This window comes from Lytechinus variegatus, chromosome 17, assembly GCF_018143015.1.
Source record: "Lytechinus variegatus isolate NC3 chromosome 17, Lvar_3.0, whole genome shotgun sequence".
Taxonomy (NCBI): Eukaryota; Metazoa; Echinodermata; class Echinoidea; order Temnopleuroida; family Toxopneustidae; genus Lytechinus; species Lytechinus variegatus.
Window position 1 is genome coordinate 25704027 of NC_054756.1, and position 21737 is coordinate 25725763.

General features: G+C 39.9%; 1 long non-coding RNA gene across 1 annotated transcript; it reads left to right on the forward strand.

Moving 5' to 3' along the window:
* The first annotated feature begins 358 nt into the window (after window positions 1–358).
* LOC121430672 lies at window positions 359–8379 on the forward strand. Its single transcript, XR_005972054.1, has 2 exons — window positions 359–2815; window positions 5990–8379. It is a non-coding gene; the product is annotated as an uncharacterized LOC121430672 (long non-coding RNA).
* The last annotated feature ends 13358 nt before the right edge of the window (window positions 8380–21737 follow it).

Here is a 21737-nt window from a genome sequence, read left to right on the forward strand (position 1 = left end):
ACATCAAGTTCTACAGAGGAGACAAAGCATTGGAGGGGCACAACATTGCTCACAAGCAATACAGTGCCCTTCCAATCATTGTCTCCTCCTGGTCACGGCCCACCACTGGAGGTACATGTATAGGCAGATGGATTAGAGACAGATGGATGAGAAATGGAAGCAGATTGAATATCGATGCAATCAGTTGTGTTAGAAGAGTGGTGGCTACATGTAAATGAGGCACTGGCAGACTTCATTTTACAAACCTTACAGTTTAAGAGAGCAAATTCATATTTTTCCTTGTATTGTTTAACTTTTAGCCTTTCTTCTTTCCTAGCTCTCACATACAGCTTAGCTTATATTATGATAAGATGCTTTTGCATCTTATCACACTTTTTGAACACTCTGACATTCTTGCAACTTCAAAGACACTGCAGAGCCATCCTTTTCCACAGATTGCTCAGTTTACTGCCATACTTGGCATGGAAAGTGGTTGCTACATGTAAATCATCACAGGGAGTTGCTTTGTTGACATTGCGGAGATAAATAGGTCTTCTACACAGGAGTATTTAGTACCTCACCAGGCATGACCTAGGCACATGCCGGCTGCAATGGAACTCCTGTGAACAGTTGGCCACAGCTCTGCAGTTGCACCAAACTGAAGAGCGATTGGAGTATATCTTTATAAAAAAAACAAAGCTCATCTCTTTTCTTGATAATTCTTGATAACAGCATTCGGTAGACGCCTTTGTGAAGTTGGTTTTTGGGAAGAAAAAAATCAATGTCGGTATGGTGTCATGTTTCAGTAGCTTCCTTTTGGGGGTATATCCCATCCTTTGGTGCTTCTGAAGCTGGTTTTGGGGCGATGAACAAACATCTTGTGTGGCGGATAGGTCTTCCTGGAGGAAATGTAGCTCAAAATGATCTTCACATACCACCTGACTTTGCACATATTTCTATTTCTTTACATCAAATTTATCCGCTCTGATGTCATGTAGCCATTTAGCACGTCTTTCTCGATGAGTGAATATCTTTTGGATCGCAAAGAAACTGTGTTTCAGCTCAACTGCATAGGTAGAATCTTGTTTCGGGGGGGGGGGGGGGCAGTAGCCCTGCCCACGAACTGTGCCATCAATTACACAGCCACGCTTGGGGGGAGGGTGCAGGGAGGGGGTAGTTTCTCCCCTTCCACGCACAGCACAGAAGCTTTAAAGGCTCCTTTAATTACAATAGAAAGAAGAGGACTCCTGATCCTTGTCTTAAATTTTGAAGGATATTTATTTTTTATCATGCATGTGATATTGTGTAGTGGCATTTTTAATCAATCAGTCAAATCACCATAACAATCAACATTTCATCACAAAATTTCCATGCTGGGTGCTAGTTGTAAATACTGGTTGGCTTAGAAAATCCTGTCAGTAAGAAAACCGTCTGGACCTTTGTGAGTAAAGTCCTTAATGTTTCTGGCGGGACCAACATCATTTTATGCACGTGTTCCATCTGTAGACAAGTTCTGTTTTTATTTGTGCGGTGACAAGGTTGGAAAGAGCACCCAAGACAGGACAGACGAGATTGGAAATAAGAGAGATGAAGAAGCCCCCTTGCTGGGTGATGATTCGTTTTCGTTCTTTTAACAGTGTTTTTCTGTCTGCCAGTTTTCGAAGATGATGCCTATGCTTATTCAGTGAACGTTTATGCGTGGGAGAAAGTTTGACATTTCCACGGACCACGTTGAAAACACACTCGCAGATGGCGTCAATGAGCCCCTTGAGACACGATTACTAAACTAAACCCGATATACAATTTAATCAAATTTTATACTTTGGAAATGTAAGCGAATTGAGTTCTCCAGGAAAAATATTCGTTCTAAGATGTAATTCTTCGGGGATATCTTGTTCAAGGTCAACAAATAACTACCCCTATTCAAGACAATGATGACTTGAATGTCCAAGGAATTGTCATTCAACATGTCCAATGATTCAGCGTTCGTTTTAATTAATGTGGTTTTAGGTAAATTGCTTCTTTCAGCAAACTTTCCCCAAAGTACATTTATGATTCCTTTTGAAATTGCACGCAAGCCTGGATTTTTTTTTCAATTTTGGCGGGGTCAAGCGCGATTCCCTCATGTTCGAGGTATTTTGAGATATAATTCTCCTTTTCTACGCTGGTAATTTCATGGGTGGGTTAACTCGAGGATTCTTGTTTTATTTTCATAAACGCGTCAATATAGGGGGGAAATAACCCACCTTTGCGGGTTTAAGGATTGTATTGTGTAGAAGCTGAAAAATGCCATACTTCTTCGAATTTCAGATTAGAATACCCCATTTCCACAGCCTTTTTCAACTCCTCCGATACCCATACCCCCTGCAATGCGCGTTTACTATCGTCATGGGAACAAGGGCCTTGATTAAGAGAGTTAGTATATGTCCTACATAGAGAGAAAGTCAATTTCCCTCCTGAACGGTATGGCAAGACGGGGTGAAACAATCTCTCGGCGGGAGGATACTACATTTGACGAGACCAAATATATGATAGAAAATAATATTGTCTGCTACATTCAGACTTACAGTTGGTTTATATTAGTCTTAATCCATGCTTTTACTATAAACAATGAAATTAAATTTTGGACAGAATATTTAGTAATACTTGGATGGACAAATGCATCAAGACCAGATTACACAAGATATTCATTTTTAACTGCATATTTTAATTCAGGATGAGATGACTCAAAATATGCTGTTTGGTTTTATCATTTCAGATTGAATAAAATCTACATATCTACTGTAGAAATATCTCAATTCCATAGTTCACATCTCGGCTTCTTTTGTACTATCCAGTGATTCCATCATGAATGGTTTTGATCCTACCAGGAGCTCCCTGAATAAGTTCCCTCATGGTATCGCGATTGATGACCATGGAGGTGGCAACGTTTAAAGTAAAACCCCTGACTTTGCATACGGTGTTACCTTTGTTTGTTTGTCCGATAGCTACAATTTTTAGGCCCACCGCATAACCATGTTTGTATAAACTTGCTATTAGTATCATTGATTTCATTGGTAAGATCCCCTACAAAATCTCCCATGGGAGGGTCAAGATATTCCACATGAGGGTCCGTCTTGAAAACGACACTGTCTGTATTGTAGTACAGAACCCTATCCCCGAATTGTTCAAGCACGGTGTACAGTTTTAGGCTGGCTAAAGCCGTTGTAAACGAGGCAATGATTATTGGTATTGACATTATGATCAACAAAACCACTTGCCATGGTGTAGTGTACCTCGATTAATTGCTCATTCAAGACAATGTCTTCAATGTCCAAGGATTTGTCATTCAACATGTCCAATAAATTCAGCGTTCGTTTTAATGAATGTGGTTTTACGTAAATTGCTTCTTTCAGCAAATTTCCCCCAAAGTACATTTATGATTCCTTCGAAATTGCACGCAAGCCTGGATTTTTGTCAATTTTGGCGGGGTCAAGTGCGATTCCATCATGATCGATTTATTTTGCAATATTACTCTACTTTTCTATGCTGGTAATTGCATGGGCGGGGTATCCCGAAGATTCTTGTTTTATTTTCATAAACGCGTCAAAATAGGGGGCAAATAACCCACCTTTCTGGGTTTGAGGATTGTATTGTGTAGAAGTTGAAAAATGCCATACTTCTTTGAATTTCAGATTAGAATACCCCATTTCCACAGCCTTTTTCAACTACTCCGATACCCATACCCCCTGCAATGCGCGTTTACTATCGTCATGGGAACAAGGGCCTTGATTAAGAGAGTTAGTACATGTCCTACATAGAGAGAAAGTCAATTTCCCTCCTGAACAGTGTGGCAAGACGGGGTGAAACAATCTCTTCGGCGGGAAGATAATACATTTGACGAGACCAAATATATCTTTGAAGGTTGGGAAATTCGAGTGTATGATGGTTCGATATCCGATGGGATATTTGCCAAATTTATTTATGAAAGGATATCGACTCGTGAAGTCATAGTACTTTATCTTTTCACCTGGTTTGCGTGGTAGAAAAGTGAACACCCACCCGTCCGCCCCCATAAAAGGAATCCCTTGGATTGAGTGGTTCTTGAAAGGCATCTTTGAGGTGTCCAATGTAAGGGTGGACATCGGGATATTTCAAAACTTTTCTCCTTTAGCACTCCCACATGTAGCACACTGTGTAGTCAGCAACTTTCAAGAGCTTAATCCAGTGCACTGTCTCATTGTACAACGGACCCACTGTTTTGTCAAGTTTTGTGTTCTTAAATTCGGATTTTGGAAAACAAGTGGGACACCCGTGGTAAAAGCATCCTAAAAATTCCCAAATATATTTCTTCCCATCTTCCCCCTCCCCGTAGCCGTCAACAAACCTTCCATGCACTTTCCTTTCCCCACCGTTGAAATGATGTTTGATCTCAATACCACTATTATGGTTGCTTCATAGTGCAACCATTCTCCCGCCAGGAGAGATTGCTTTTTAGCATGCGTATATCCATCTTGAGGGATAAGCGCGATTATATTTCTTTTGAACCATCTGCTCCAAATACATGTATTTCTTTTGACGTTGAAGAAAGTGCTTCTTTCAGTAACTTTTCCTTAAAGTACATTTATGATTCCTTTCGAAATTGCACGCAAGCCTGGATTTTTTCAATTTGGGCGGGGTCAAGTGCGATTCCATCATGATCGAGGTATTTTGCGATATAACTCTCCTATTCTACGGTAGTAATTGCATGGGTGGGGCAACCCGAGGATTCTTGTTTTATTTTCATAAACGCGTCAATATAGAGGGCAAATAACCCACCTTTGTGGGTTGAGGATTGTATTGTGTAGAAGCTGAAAAATGCCATACTTCTTGGAATTTCAGATTAGAATACCCCATTTCCACAGCCTTTTTCAACTCCTCCGATACCAATACCCCCTGCAATGCGCGTTTACTATCGTCATGGGAACAAGGGCCTTGATTAAGAGAGTTAGTACATGTCCTACATAGAGAGAAAGTCAATTTCCCTCCTGAACAGTGTGGCAAGACGGGGTGAAACAATCTCTTCGGCGGGAAGATAATACATTTGACGAGACCAAATATATCTTTGAAGGTTGGGAAATTCGAGTGTATGATGGTTCGATATCCGATGGGATATTTGCCAAATTTATTAATGAAAGGATATATATTCCAAAGGATTTGGAAAACAAGTGGGACACCCGTGGTAAAAACATCCTAAAAATTCCCAAATATATTTCTTCCCATCTTCCCCCTCCCCGTAGCCGTCAACAAACCTCCCATGCACTTTCCTTTCCCCACCGTTGAACTGATGTTTGATCTCAATACCACTGATGGTTGCTTCATGGTGCAACCATTCTCCCACCAGGAGAGATTGCTTTTTAGCATGCGTACATCTGTCTTGAGGGATAAGTGCGATTATATTTCTTTTGAACCATCTGCTCCAAATACATGTATTTTATTTGATGTTGAAGATAGTCTATAAAGGGTTTTGCGTCCATGAGGGTTGGCCGTTTACGCATAGCCCTTGATGTGTGTAGATATATCTGTTCGATCTGTGAAATGTCTAATTCACTTACTATTTTTTATCATTACCAATCCTGGTTCATACAATCTTTCGCCATCCTCCCCTACAATAAAGTCAGGGCCATATGCCGCTTTGCTAATCGCATCCGTTATGGTGATGTACTCAATGATGTGGTACAGTTCAGTAATACGCATTTCATCATTCACATGTGCGTTATACGTACCGTAGTCTGAAGGGATTTCCAGGTCAACTTGTAAGATTGAAAACTAAGAGAATGATATTTGACGTAGCTCTATCCCTAGTTCGAAATTTTGAATTGTGAATGATATTCACTGTGTGAGGATTGTTTATAACTTTATAAAGAGATAATGAGGGAGCACTGCATGGAAATGTCAACATTTTAGGGTGGACTTGACAGTCCCCGCATCATGAAAAACATTTACTCTCCATTTTAAATTCTATTGTTTCATACCGATGAAAAAATAAAAGATGATTCCATCATGAATTGTTTTGATCCTACCAGGAGCTCCCTGAATGAGTTCCCTTATGGTATCGTGATTGATGACCATGGAGTTGGCAACGTTTAAAGTAAAAACCCTGAATTTGCATTTGGTGTTACCTTTGTTTGTCAGATAGCTATAATTTTTAGGCCCACCGCATAACCATGTTTGTATAAACTTGCTATTGGTATCATCGATTTCATCGGTAAGGTCCCCTACAAAATCTCCCATGGGAGGGTCAAGATATTCCACATGAGGGTCCGTCTTGAAAACGACACTGTCTATATTGTAGTACAGAACCCCATCTCCCAATTGTTCAAGGACGATGTACAGTTTTAACTAGGCTAAAGCCGTTGTAAACGAGGCAATGATTATATTGGTATTGACATTATGATCGACAAAACCACTTGCCAAGGTGTAGTGTACTTTGATTAAATGCTCATTCAAGACAATAATATCTTGAATGTCCAAGGATTTGTCATTGAACATGTCCAATAATTCAGCGTTCGTTTTATTGAATGTGGTTTTAAGTAAATTGCTTCTTTCAGCAAACTTTCCCCAAAGTACATTTATGAGTTCTTCCTTGACATTATTTTTCCTTAAGCTTCCCATTCTGTTGAGTTGCCTTCTCCATACACTTGAATAAACGGTAAATGCTATCGGTAACATGGAACAACCCCCCTCTGTCCTGGATATTGATCCACACATTTGTGTAGCTCAAAAATGAGGTTGAGTCAATCTCATCCTTCCTCCAAGAAGACAACAAATGTACATACTCTTGGGCAGTTTCAGAAGATTGTTTGGAGTATCTCTTGATAAGGTTTAAAGGAATGTATCCACTCATATATCTAATAGCAAGTAAATCCTGCTCAGATAAGTTTACATCACAGGGAGCATTTTCTTCCATCAGTTCTGCAGCATTTCGCTCAGTTACAAGAGCTAATAAAAGTAGCCAGAGTACGTACTGCAACAGCAGTTGTTCGACGATATGCTTTGAGTGTATATTGCAAGAGTCCAAAAGGTTGTTCCACTTAGTAGATAAGTTATCGATATATGTGGAAATTCTTCCACATGGCTTCCTGACTTAATGGGCCAACTGGCAATTGATCCCCAGATGAGGCAACTCCCCACATGTCGCTGGTAACTTGTTCACAGAATACTTCAAACGATGCATCGTTGATACATTGCATGAGGGACTGTGATAGGTGGATGACGTCTTTTCCGTATCCATGCTTGGTTTTGAAGTCTTTGTGATGCTGAACACCTTCTACTATTCCTTTCATTCGTTCTGCCTTCGTCTCCAAGACTAAATCTTTTGTCAGTGTAGATGGCCTGTAAACTGGAAAAAAAAAAGTGTTAGTTGAAAATTAATAGTAAAAAGTTCCAAGTCCTGTCCTGAATTGACAGCTTAAGGCAAAATTCTTGTTATGATACGATTTTTGTTTTCATCTTGTAAGGCATTCTATACACTAAAAAGTATTTGCATATTTATTTGTCAGTTAATATTTTCAATATTTCACTTTGAAAAACGTCACAAAATGAGAACACAGCAAAATCTGGAAATATTTATTTTGTTAAAAAAAACGCTTTCAAATACATGCAAATCTTGTACATTTACATACGCAGGAGTTGGGAGCAAACATTGTTTCACAATGGGATGTTAGAAATACTAGACCCTGATTAAATACTGATTAAAAAAAATATTAATGCGTTGCATTACTGGATTGGTATACAGAAAACTGAAATCTGTAAAAGGAAAAAAATACTGGAAACATTTTTTTAAAATCCATTTGCTATGTTAACTTGCTGCATCATCATTGGAAGTTTGAAATAAGACTTTATTCTTAAAAGCTGTCAAAATATGACCTAGCAGTAATTAATACTTCCTAATAAATTGGCACATGTACACAACTGGCTTTTTTGCATAATCTCATTTCTAATTCTAAGCATGACACAGTAAATATATTTTGGGGTTCAACCATGAAGCAGTGTAATGTGCTGCTATTGTCCTTGCTTACCTTTTGGATTCTGTTTTTTTTTAGACGAAGATGGACCTGTCGTTGCTGTTGGACGTGTACTTTTAGAAGACTTGCTCGAGCTTGCAATATCAGATGGGTCTTGGCTGTTCAACTGTGGCAGTTGCAACTTCCTCACCTAATTGACATAGAATAAAAATCCAAGCAAGAATAAGCTGGGCTCCACACTAAACCTTTTTTTTACTGGTCCAACTTATTCTTGTCAGACCAGTAGTTACCCAGTTTTCAATTTTTTTTACTGGTCCGAACCTCAAATTTTACAGGAAAAGCTGAATAAAGAAAACTTAAAAAAAAAACACCTGGACCTATTTTGCTTTGTTTGCCACCCCACCCCCCCCCCCCCCCCCCAAAAAAAATTAACAAACAGTACACACACACAATATACATAACATAATTCATAAGAACCATTTTTCAATTTTGGAGAGCCATTTTTATAACATCATTTGTATCGGTTTGATATGTACAGTATTTTTTTAACTGGTCATGTACCTTGTCGGAGAAGTACATCTAAATCTATCTTCTTATCTAGCTATTTCTGAAAAGTTACTGGCCCATTGGCAATTTTACTGGTCTGGGATCGTCGGACCAGTGCCACTGCAACAACATTGTCGTTGGTCCGTCTTGAAAACGACACTGTCTGTATTGTAGTACAGAAACCTATCCCCCAGTTGTTCAAGGACAATGCATAGTTTTAGCCTGGCTAAAGCCGTTGTAAACGAGGCAATGATTATATTGGTATTGACATTATGATCGACAAAACCACTTGCCATGGTGTAGTGTACCTCGATTAAATGCTCATTCAAGACAATAATATCTTGAATGTCCAAGGATTTGTCATTGAACATGTCCAATAATTCAGCGTTCGTTTTAATGAATGTGGTTTTACGTAAATTGCTTCTTTCAGCAAACTTTCCCCAAAGTACATTTATGATTCCTTTTCGAAATTGCACCCAAGCCTGAATTTTTTTCAATTTTGGCGTGGTCAAGCGCGATTCCCTCATGTTCGAGGTATTTTGCAATATAACTCTCCTTTTCTACGCTGGTAATTGCATGGGTGGGGCAACCCGAGGATTCTTGTTTTATTTTCATAAACGCGTCAATATAGAGGGCAAATAACCCACCTTTGTGGGTTGAGGATTGTATTGTGTAGAAGCTGAAAAATGCCATACTTCTTGGAATTTCAGATTAGAATACCCCATTTCCACAGCCTTTTTCAACTCCTCCGATACCCATACCCCCTGCAATGCGCGTTTACTATCGTCATGGGAACAAGGGCCTTGATTAAGAGAGTTAGTACATGTCCTACATAGAGAGAAAGTCAATTTCCCTCTTGAACAGTATGGCAAGACGGGGTGAAACAATCTCTTAGGCGGGAGAATACTACATTTGACGAGACCAAATATATCTTTCAAGGGTGGGAAATTCGAGTGTATGATGGTTGGATGTCCGATGGGATATTTGCCAAATTTGTTAATGAAAGGATATATATTCCAAAGGATTTGGAAAACAAGTGGGACACCCGTGGTAAAAACATCCTAAAAATTCCCAAATATATTTCTTCCCATCTTCCCCCTCCCCATAGCCGTCAACAAACCTCCCATGCACTTTCCTTTCCCCACCGTTGAAATGATGTTTGATCTCAATACCACTGAGTGTTGCTTCATGGTGCAACCATTCTCCCGCCAGGAGAGATTGCATCTTAGCATGCGTACATCCGTCTTGAGGCTTAAGCGAGATTACATTTCTTTTGAACCATCTGCTCCAAATACATGTATTTCATTTGACGTTGAAGATAGTCTATAAAGGGTTTTGCGTTCAGGAGGGTTGGCCGTTTATGCATAGCCCTTGATGTGTGTAGATATATCTGTTCGATCTGTGAAACGTCTAATTCACTTACTATTTTTTTCATTACCAATCCTGGTTCATACAATCTTTCACCATCCTCCCCTACAATAAAGTCGGGGCCATATGCCGCTTTGCTAATCGCATCCATGAAGGTGATGTACTCAATGATGTGGTACAGTTCAGTAATACGCATTTCATCATTCACATGTGCGTTACACGTACCTTAGTCTGAAGGGATTTCCATGTCAACTTGTAAGATTGAAAACTAAGAGAATGATATTTGACGTAGGTTTATCCCTAGTTCCAAATCTCGAATTGTGAAAGATATTCACTCTATGAGGATTGTTTATAACTTTATCGAGAGATAATGAGGGAGCGCTGCGTAGAAATGTCAACATTTTAGGGTGGACTTGACGGTTCCCGCATCGTGAAAAACAGTTACTCTCCATTTGAAAAATTCTTTTGTTTCATATTCTCTGTGCTCTCCTTTGGCAGGCGCCTGGTGATTCAACACCATCCTCATCGTCTTTTCGGTGAACTCTTCATTGTCGGCCTTTCGCTTCCTTTTTTTTTTTCTTTCAGTGATTTTTTATTATCCATAACTTCTTATACATATAACAAACATAATCATTATACATTATACTGTACATATTATATACAAAATGAAATAAAATACAAAACAAATTAAAAAGAAAGAAAAAAAGAAAACATTTCATTTCGCTTCCTTTTTGCTTTTCCTTAAATTGGAAGAAAATAAAAATCAATTCATCCAACCTGCGTCTATTGTCTGGTTTGTGACCACAAACATCAAACCGATCATATCATCACTTTGAAACTACATGTTAAAATTTTAGTATAAAACTGGTCTTTCATTACAATGAATATCATCTGTATTTCTAGAGATCTCCACAAAAATCAATAGTGGACACAGTTCTTCAAAAATGTTATGACTCAGGTCTAACTACAGCAACCAACAATAAAAAAGCAACAACTTTGCTTATCAACAAGCTCTTATTCAAAATAATATACTAATATTTTCACACTAGTTCAAGATGAATCATGGGAATATTTTGTTTCAATTCGTGTGGAATGACCGATTATGAAAATAATATCAAGGAGGTTAACATACTTTGCTCTTTGTCGTTGAAGTCGACGGTGTGTCTTTTTGGTAGTAGTGTCATCACCTTGCATTAGGGCACCACCCAGGACAGCATCTTCGTCAACACTGACGTCATAATCTTCCTTGTCGTCCTCACTGACTCTGGAAATGGAATTAGCCATGAGATCATCAGCCTCGGGAATGTCCTCATCATGGTGAGCACCTGCAGCTTCAACTCTGTTATCTGCTGTGTCAACCAACACCTGGAAAAGCATCATGTAACATTACATTCCATGACAAAAACAAAACTTTGAAAAGTGTTCAGTGCTCATTTTTTTTTAAAGCCATGAAAGACATAGATCTACATTCCATTAGCAACACAGTTTAATCCTGTCGCAGGGGTCAGAGGTCTAGGTCCAAATTTTAGTTTATATTTATATAAACCCGTGGTATTCCTTGGTTTTAGGGGCAGAAATTATTTGCACAGAATTACAGCCGGGGTATCAAAAACAAAGAAACAGTGGAAACAATCTTGCTAACCTTGCTGATGGAAGAATATATAAATTTGATCTTCTATGCTGCTGGTGATTCCGCAGCTCCTTTGGGGTACAGAGTGCCTTGTTTAACCTCACAACCTCCTTGTTAGGCCCCACCATGCACAGTCTGAATGTTACACTTGCCAACTCTGGGAACTCCTCCCGCAACTTGTAAAACTGTTCCCTCGATGCAGATGAATCATGGGCATAGTTTGTTTCGATTTGTGTGGAATGACCGATTATGAAAATAATATCAAGGAGGTTAACATACTTTCCTCTTTGTCGTTGAAGTCGACGGTGTGTCTTTTTGGTAGTAGTGTCATCACCTTGCATTAGGGCACCACCCAGGACAGCATCTTCGTCAACACTGACGTCATCATCTTCCTTGTCGTCGTCACTTACTCTGGAAATGGAATTAGCCATGAGATCATTAGCCTCGGGAATGTCCTCATCATGATGAGCACCTGCAGCTTCAACTCTGTTATCTGCTGTGTCAACCAACACCTGGAAAAGCATCATGTAACATTACATTCCATGACAAAAACAAAACTTTGAAAAGTGTTCAGTGCTCATTTTTTTTTAAAGCCATGAAAGACATAGATCTACATTCCAGGCACCTAACAACACAGTTGCGGGGGTCAGAGGTCTAGGTCCAAATTTTAGTTTACATGTATATAGACCTGTGGTAATCCTGGGTTTTAGGGGCAGAAATTATTTGCACAGAATTACAGCCAAGGTATTAAAAACAAACAATGGAAACAATCTTGCTAACCTTGCTGATGGAAGAATATATCTATTCGATCTTCTATGCTGCTGGTGATTCCGCAGCTCCTTTGGGGTACATAGTGCCTCGTTTAACCTAACAACTTCCTTGTTAGGCCCCACCTTGCACAGTCTGAATGTTACACTTGCCAACTCTGGGAATTCCTCCCGCAACTTGTAAAAATGTTCCCTTGATGCAGATGAATCATGGGCATATTTTGTTTCGATTTGTGTGGAATGACCGATTATGAAAATAATATCAAGGAGGTTAACATACTTTGCTCTTTGTCGTTGAAGTCGACGGTGTGTCTTTTTGGTAGTAGTGTCATCACCTTGCATTAGGGCACCACCCAGGACAGCATCTTCGTCAACACTGACGTCATCATCTTCCTTGTCGTCGTCACTGACTCTGGAAATGGAATCAGCCATGAGATCATCAGCCTCGGGAATGTCCTCATCATGGTGAGCACCTGCAGCTTCAACTCTGTTATCTGCCGTGTCAACCAACACCTGGAAAAGCATCATGTAACATTACATTCCATGACAAAACAAAACTTTGAAAAATGTGTTCAGTGCTCATTTTTTTTTTAAAGCCATGAAAGACATAGATCTACATTCCATTAGCAACACAGTTTAATCGTGTCGCAGGGGTCAGAGGTCTAGGTCCAAATTTTAGTTTACATGTATATAGACCCGTGGTAATCCTGGGTTTTAGGGGCAGAAATTATTTGAACATAATTACAGCCAGGGTATTAAAAACAAAGAAACAATGGAAACAATCTTGCTAACCTTGGTGATGGAAGAATATATAAATTCGATCTTCTATGCTGCTGGTGATTTCGCAGCTCCTTTGGGGTACAGAGTGCCTCGTTTAACCTCACAACCTCCTTGTTAGGCCCCACCTTGCACAGTCTGAATATTACACTTGCCAACTCTGGGAATTCCTCCAGCAACTTGTAAAAATGTTCCCTTGATGCAGATCAATCATTGGCATATTTTGTTTCGATTTGTGTGGAATGGCCGATTATGAAAATAATATCAAAGAGGTTAACATACTTTGCTCTTTGTCGTTGAAGTCGACGGTGTGTCTTTTTGGTAGTAGTGTCATCACCTTGCATTAGGGCACCACCCAGGACAGCATCTTCGTCAACACTGACGTCATCATCTTCCTTGTCGTCGTCACTTACTCTGGAAATGGAATTAGCCATGAGATCATTAGCCTCGGGAATGTCCTCATCATGGTGAGCACCTGCAGCTTCAACTCTGTTATCTGCTGTGTCAACCAACACCTGGAAAAGCATCATGTAACATTACATTCCATGACAAAAACAAAACTTTGAAAAGTGTTCAGTGCTCATTTTTTTTTAAAGCCATGAAAGACATAGATCTACATTCCATTATTAAAGCAACACAGTTTAATCCTGTTGTAGGGTTCAGAATTTTAGTTTATATAGACCCGTGGTAATCCCGGGGTTTTAGGGGCAGAATTACAGCCAGAGTATTTTGAGAGGGGGAGGCAATTAAAAAAGTAATTGTCATGGTAAGGAAATAAATAATTCAGAATTTGTGGTATGGTCTGTAGTATTTCTATAGGTTGTTTATTTGAGGAAAATTACCTTTAAGCAGATTATTATTAATCTTCCTTGTTCACCCCTCTACCTGTTGGATTAGATGCTAGAGATCTACCCTGTCCCTGGCCCTATCAATCATCGGACATTTTGTTAATAATAATGAATGTGATTTGTAATGTGTAAAATCCACTATGCAGAGTGCCCAAGGTGCAGTGAAAGAAAGAGAGAGTGAGAGAACAGTACAAATACAAAGATGAATTAAGTAACAATTAAAAATATGAAGCATTTAACAGAGGCATCTTAAAGTAGTGTTTGAATGTGTCAGTGGAATTGCAGTCACGGATAACCAGGGGAAGGTCATTCCAGTGAACAGGGCCAGCATGAGCAAAAGCCTGTACCCCCCATGTCTTAGCTGCAGATTTGGGAACAACTAAGGAACCAGAGTTGGATGAACGAAGGGACCTGACAGGAGTGTGTTTGTTAATTAGTTAATGTTGAATGTTGTGAACCTTTCTATTTTCGGTCTTCGACTTCGGAGAGTGTTATCATGGTACCCCTACTAGTTCGAGCTCTAGCCCATTTTCTGACAAAAAAATAAATATTTTATATTGCCAAAATATCTTCTTACCGGGGGCTCTATGGCTGGACCATTGCCAATTATTGGGTGTAAGATGTCATAATATGGGCAGTGCTGCCTTGCAGCCCCACTCGTTGCATTATTCGCCCTTGCATCTTTGTAGTCCTTTAATTTTTTTAGTTTGTCCCGCAGCTGGTTGGGGGTCCGTTGATATCCGACGACAGCCATCTACTTCGCCATGTTGTCAAACACTTTTTTGTTTCTGACGGTCCCGTCAAGTTGTTGCTGGACCTCAGCTTCAGCCCATAGACCCAGTAAAATTTGTATTTCTCCATCCTCCCAGTTTGATCTTTTCGCCATTTCGTATATATATATATATATATATATATACAGAAAATCCAGCAGGTACAGGATTTGAAAGCGTTGAAAATGTGTTGTGCACATGAGCGAGCATGGATGTCTCATTAGCATTTTACAAAGCAGATTCATATCATTTCCCTGATACAATTGTTAAATTATTAAATTGCAATTGATAAAAAAAATAATTCGTAAAAGTTATTGCTGATTTCATTTTTTGTGACTATTAACAAAATTGGGGTAAAAAGTCTGTCATGAGGTTGGCACTTGTAAGCTTCCATTATTCAAGGCATGCAAGTAAGAGACAGATTTTCGTTGAACGCTTCTCTTAATTAAAACATGTTTTCCTTAATTTTGTTGAGTCCTCGTAGGTTAGGACACTACAACTGCATGTGAACTGTGTCATTGAAGGAATAGTCCTTCCTCTCTTCCAAAAAGGTTGTCATTCTGGAATTCTCTTGGGAACTCTTGATACGTTCTATATCTGTATTTCCTGATTTAGTAGTAAGAATGTGGGAGCTGTATTGTAAATTTTAGCTCTTATTTGTTGGTACGACCCAACACAAGAAGAATGGGACAGAGACAACTTGGTTGTCTTTTCTACTTAAGGTCAGAGTAACAATACAAAATTAATGGTTTAACAATTCTGTCATGAGGGTAGCACTTGTAAGTTTCCATAATTCAAGGCATGCAATTAAGAGACAGTTTGTCTTTGAACGCTTCTCTTAATTAAAAACCTGTTTTCCATAATTTTGTTGAGTCCTCGTAAGTTAGGACACTACAACTGCATGTGAACTGTGTCATTGAAGGAATAGTCCTTCCTCTCTTCCAAAAAGGTTGTCATTCTGGAATTCTCTTGGGAACTCTTGATACGTTCTGTGGGGTTCATATCTTTTTGATGTCTTCTGGCCAAACGCAGCTAATGTTTGGCATATCACTGAGATAAACTCTTTATCGAGCTCCTTCTTCATTTCCAATAATCTTCCTGCTCTCTGTAATGTCTTTGAAGTATATTTGCCTCCTGATTGACATAGGAAATCTTTAGAGATAAATCTATATTTCCTGATTTAGTAGTAAGAATGTGGGAGCTGTATTGTAAATTTTAGCTCTTATTTGTTGGTTCGACCCGACACAGAAGAAGAATGGGACAGAGACAACTTGGTTGTCTTTTCTACAAGGTACGTAGAATATTCAAATTAAGGTCAGAGTAACAATACAAAATTAATGGTTAACAATTCTGTCATGAGGGTAGCACTTGTAAGTTTCCATAATTCAAGGCATGCAATTAAGTGATAGCTCGTCATCGAACTCTTTGCCTAGTTCAACAAATTGATTCCTTAGTTTTTTTTATTCCTTGTAGGTAAGGACACTACAACATACACATTATTTACATACACATATACATATTTACACATTTATATATTTACACATGTACATATTTACATATCAGTTGCATATTTACACATTGACATAATTAAATAATATCAGATTCAGTTCAATCATGTCATTATATATTTAAAATGTATCCATATCACTTGTTCTTGACCAGCATCGCTAGCTACAGAATCCGGTACATCATGTCACAATTTTACAGTCCATCCATATCGCACTGAGAAAATATGCACTCTTCCTGCACTTGTTGTTAACGGCCTCTCTCAGCTGCTTCTGCTTGGTCGTTGCTGAGGCTCCCAGGGAACTGGATGACTGCCTGCGCTAGGATCGCTTGAAATCTATTGTCTTCACGAAGTCCCCGTTTGGTGGTCCTCTCCTTTCCGTTGAACACGTCGCCTCCATTGAAGTCGCTTGCTGCCAGCTCATCCCTCGTGAACTGAGTCGACATAAGGCTTAGGACTAGGTCCTTGGCATCTGCGGCAGACTCCCAGGCTTGCAGATACACCTCATGGCCGATGGTCACACTGTCAATTGAAGACCCAATCAGGACCTGGTCATCGGCGAGGGTTGTGTACTACGGAGAAGCCTTCTCCTGGCGTAACCCTTTCAATTCATGCACCTCCTTCCTCAGCTTGGCGAACTCGAACAACATGGCCTAGTTTTGCTACTGAAGCGTCTGGTTCTGCTGGTGGAGGACGGCGTTCTGGTGGTGGAGTGCCTGTCTCAGTCACCAGCTGAACCACAATGTCCTCCAGTCCACATGGGTTGGTTCAGCCCAAGCGGGAACTGGTTGGGAGACAGGTTGGAAAGCTGACTTGCACTCAGATCGATGAGCAAGAACAGAGTCAGACTCTTTCTCGTTGTCGAGATCCATGGACAGGTTGGTGAAGTCTCGTGATCTATCATGGATGTTGCCAGTGTCTGGTACCAGTGAAACTACGTCGGGACTGGATGGCACGGACAGATCCTCAGAAGCGATGGGCGAGGATAGGTCTGTTGCTGGACTGTCAGTGGGCAGGTGAACGGTAGGCGTGGTCACAGAAATAGGAGACCGGGATGGTCAATGACATGTCGGGATCTTTGAAGGACACGACGCAGCATCTCCCTCAGCTCAGCGTTGTCCGTAGTGCGCATCTTCATAGCTGGTTTCTCTGTAAAAGGAAAACAAGAAAAAAACATAAGTAAATGTGATTCAAGAACACCATAATGGGAATGGGTAGTGGCAAATGGCAGCAACATATCAATCGTCTGGATATAAAGATCAATATAAACTGTAACCATAACCTTAAGTCAATCAAACTGGTGATTGAAATTTCAATGTTAGCCCGTTGAAGATGATGCTGCCACAATTGGGAAACGTGCTTCTTATGCTGTTCAAAAAAATGTCTCCATCCAAATGAGGCATTAAATAGTTGAATAATGAAACTTACCACTTGAACACTTGGTGTGTTTTCTGGTTAGCTGTTTTCTCTTTTTTCCCCCTGCAAGCTTGACACCTAAACAAAATAATGGTAATGATAATTGCAAGAGAAAGTGCAAATTAAAAAACAGATTTTGAGTATTCAGGTTTTTAACTTTAGGTTTTATGTCATAGACAATTACTTGATTAGAGATTCATTTCTAGTGAATTGATAGTAAACTTGCCACTTGATGTCTTCGTGTGCTTCTTTATTGGCTCAATGCTCTCATCATCCTTATCATCTGCATTGTCTCTCACACAATTAACTTCAAATTCTTTAAAAAAAAATCACTTGGCTATCTTTTGTCACTTAATTGCTTCAGTGACAAAGACAGGAAGTTTACCGTTGTAGTACATGCATAATATTACAATTGTGCATAATCTATAAGGTAATTACTTTTAAAATATTGTACATTTTAAGCATGCAAAAGTATATATTATTGTCATGTTCATGTCAGACTTTCCATTACTGAAATCATGGGGGTGGGTGTGCCACCTTTGACTCCCGCCCTACGTAAAAAGGTCAGTCTGGATAGGGCTAAACTTTGACCCTGACCTTGACTTACAGTCAATCAACTGGGTAATTGAAATTTCAATGTTGACCCATTGAAGATGATGCTGCCACAACAGAAGGGAAAAGAACTTATGTCCACAGTGATATTGCAATATTTTCATAATAATGTTTCCAATGTACATTGAAAACTGTTTCAATTTGCTAAAATTCATTCAAATTTCCATTATTTCTATAAATGACAGAAATACTATAAATGATAGAAATAAAATGAATGATAGAAATAAAACTCTGAAACTGAAACAATGGAGATGGCTCCTCTGATGCACCAGGCACTTCTCCCGTAATGCCAATAGGGTAAACCTCTTTGCCCAAACGGTCCCGATCGGATCCACGGATGGGCATTATCAATACCTTTCCCAAGGTACCAAGATCTAGGAGACGATAAGGAAAGCCTCCCGATGTCTCCATACCTTTGTACTCATGGGGTGATCGAGCCTGTCCTCTGAATCCGATAACCCATGGGAAAGCAAGGTAATGCAATAGTAGGTCCCATTGTCTCGTGGTATAGATAGAGATGGGCCTTCTTAGGACGGATCCCATCCGCGATTTTCCACAAGGACCCTTCCTGAAGATTCAGGATATCCTGTTCAAGGGCGGGGTTAGTGAAAAACTCAATAGTTCACAATAGTTTGTCACTCTGCTTTGCACGCTAACACAATAGACGGGTGCCCTCCCAGGGGCCATAGGGGCAAGATGCTGGACTTAGTTGGCAAAGGCACGAAGACGGTCCGGGTGAAAGTGTGTATCAAATCCCCTAAGGGTCAATATGGTTTCAGTTGGGTAAGCAGGGCCCAAGTCAGGTTGACCTCCCCCTGGCTGAGGCACAGGTGGAGGGACCGACGTCGGGGTCACACGCTCCTGAGCTGGCTGTCTTGAGTGAGACGCAGACCTCACTGGAATCTCTGGCACTCGTCTTCCCGTTACCTCTCTCAACTCAATGATATATTTTTTTGCTGGTTATCAAGAGAGGAGGTCCAGCAGAAAAGCTAAAGGATGGTAGTGAATCAATGCTGCAGGCATGTTCACTCTAGGCTCGGAAACTCAAGGAGTATCTGCAAGCCGTCGTGAGTTCACAAGCGCTACAAGCGCAAACTCATCCGCCTTATCCCCTAACAAACATTGTGCGATGTACTGCAATGCAACCCATTGAAGACGCAGTGCTTCTCTGTTATAACAATTTGTACTGAAGAGAAGTGATCTTATGTGCACAAAAGGACAAGTGAATTGCAGTTAGAACGGTCCTATTGAGTGAGGATGGGATTATAATCTCAACCCTATGTCATACTTCGCTAAAGATGTGATATGCATAGGGGAAACACATCATATGATCGAGTTTTCAAAAGGTGGCAACCTTCGATGTCAAGATCATCATACAGAATGCGAAAATATGAAAGGAGGAGTACATACTAGTAGGATCATTATCTGCATTTCTTTTTATTTTTACCTATCACATAGTTTCTAGATAATAATCTGAAAATACAAACCTTGAACTTCCAACTCTTGCTGGTGTGTGGACAGGATGTGATAAGAAACCTTTTGAAGCTTCTCAGTAAATTCTCTGCAAGCAGTGTCCACCCCTGTTGTGCGCAACATCTCAAGCTTCATCTGATATTAAAAGCGATGCAAGTCATGATATGTACTATAACCATAGAACCTTTTAGTGAGGTTAGTGTTATTTTGGCTCTTTGAAAATGAACTTGCATACAGCGCTAAATATAATGCAGAATTATACTCAAGTTGAAAACATAAACATTGGAGTATTGTTTGTGCATATTTTTTATTCTGTTCATGATACATTGTGCTAAGGTGCATTACAATTCGTACTCATAGCAGGATTACACATATTTCAGAAGTGTAAAAAAATTGCATTTTTGTGTTTTTTTACAATGTATTTAAGCTCATGATCTAGGTGCAAAATTTATACTAAAGGACCTTCAAAAAAGTTATTTCTTCTGTATTTAATGCATATATTTAACTATTAAAATATTGCTACATAAGATTAAATCAAAGAAAAAATAAACAAGGAAAACTAAAACAACTCGTGAAACAAACCTCTTGCTTCCATCCTAGACAAGGGTATTCTTCCATGAGCTCAGGAACTGAAGTCCCTGAAAGAACTTTTGCTCTTCTTGTGCTGTATGTAATGTCCTTCAGATGAGACACTAACTCTTCACTTTCGGCTTGGAAACTCAAGGAGTCTCTGCAAGCCATCGTGAGTTCACAAGCTCTACAAGCGCAAACTCATCCGCCTTATCCCCTAACAAACATAGCGCGATGTACTGCTATGCAACCCGTTAAAGACGCAGTGCTTCTCTGAATCTCTGTCCCAAGTGTACCTTACGCGGCCTAAAACATTCAGGAAGGTACTGTAACAAAGCTTTTATAAATCTTGGACATGAGGCGGAATTTCATGATTGGATAATTTTGTTGTTAGGATGTTCTCATTTTGGGATCAATTGATGGCTCTTCTTGAGCCTCACCTACAATTCGATATTTTGCACAATGTATATTCTGATCAGTTGGATTTATAACTTGAAATTCTATGTCATCAAGAGTGTTATGCACAGTTGGATTCTTGAGAGTTTCTGGACTTCTCAGGTATCCTCGTTTTCAGGTTTTCTTTCCTTGAAGAAGGATGCAGGAGCATGAAGTAGGGTGTGATGCTTCCGTTGGAATCCCCTCTAGGTATATCACAACTTCATGCATCCTGATGACATGTGCGATGTTCGGAAGCAGTTATCGCACAACTTGTGCTTCCTGGTAATACCCCTTCTTTCCTCAACAAATTTTTCGATGAAGTTCCTGCAGTCCTCTAGGCTATGCCGCTCAGAGCAGCATGGACAACTCTCTTCGCTTTATACTTTGCGGCCATACCTTTACCAGCTGTGGGATTACTCTGAGTGGATATTGTTGTCACCTTGAGCCCCCTTTTGGCTTTGAGGATTTGTTAGATGGTTTGTTCCTTGACTTGCCAATGTTTTGCCAAACAAGTTACTTGCTAACTGGGCAGACTCCTCAACGAGCATCGTCATAGCTTCAAATGTTGGAGCCATGAACCTGGTCATCATTGATTGAGTGCGCTCCACTTCAGCAATTGCAATGTCCTTGTTGGCTTTCATAGCTAAAACTTCTGCTCAAGCTTTAATTGTTCTTGTTTTAGTTCATGAGCCTTTGTTCTGTGCTGTTTATTGATGGATGCAACAGCCGCCTTGGCTCTTGCTTCTCCTAGTCGTACTGACTATGTCGAGCTTGCTATGGTGAACCAGAATGTATTGCTACTCGACGATCGGGAAGACCGCACTGACCATCAGTCATCAATGTCGCCATCAACGTCGGCTGACCGACCTCCCACCCCAACTTGTTTTTCCGCTGCTTCCATCCAATCCGTTAGTCTGACTTGGAACTCTTGCTAGTTCTTAACATTTCTTTCGAATTTTTCCGACGCAGCCTCAGCTTCCGCTCCATGCTTATGTATTTACCTCACTTTTCAGTGTAGGAGGTGAATACCCTTTCAACTTGGAAATGTTTT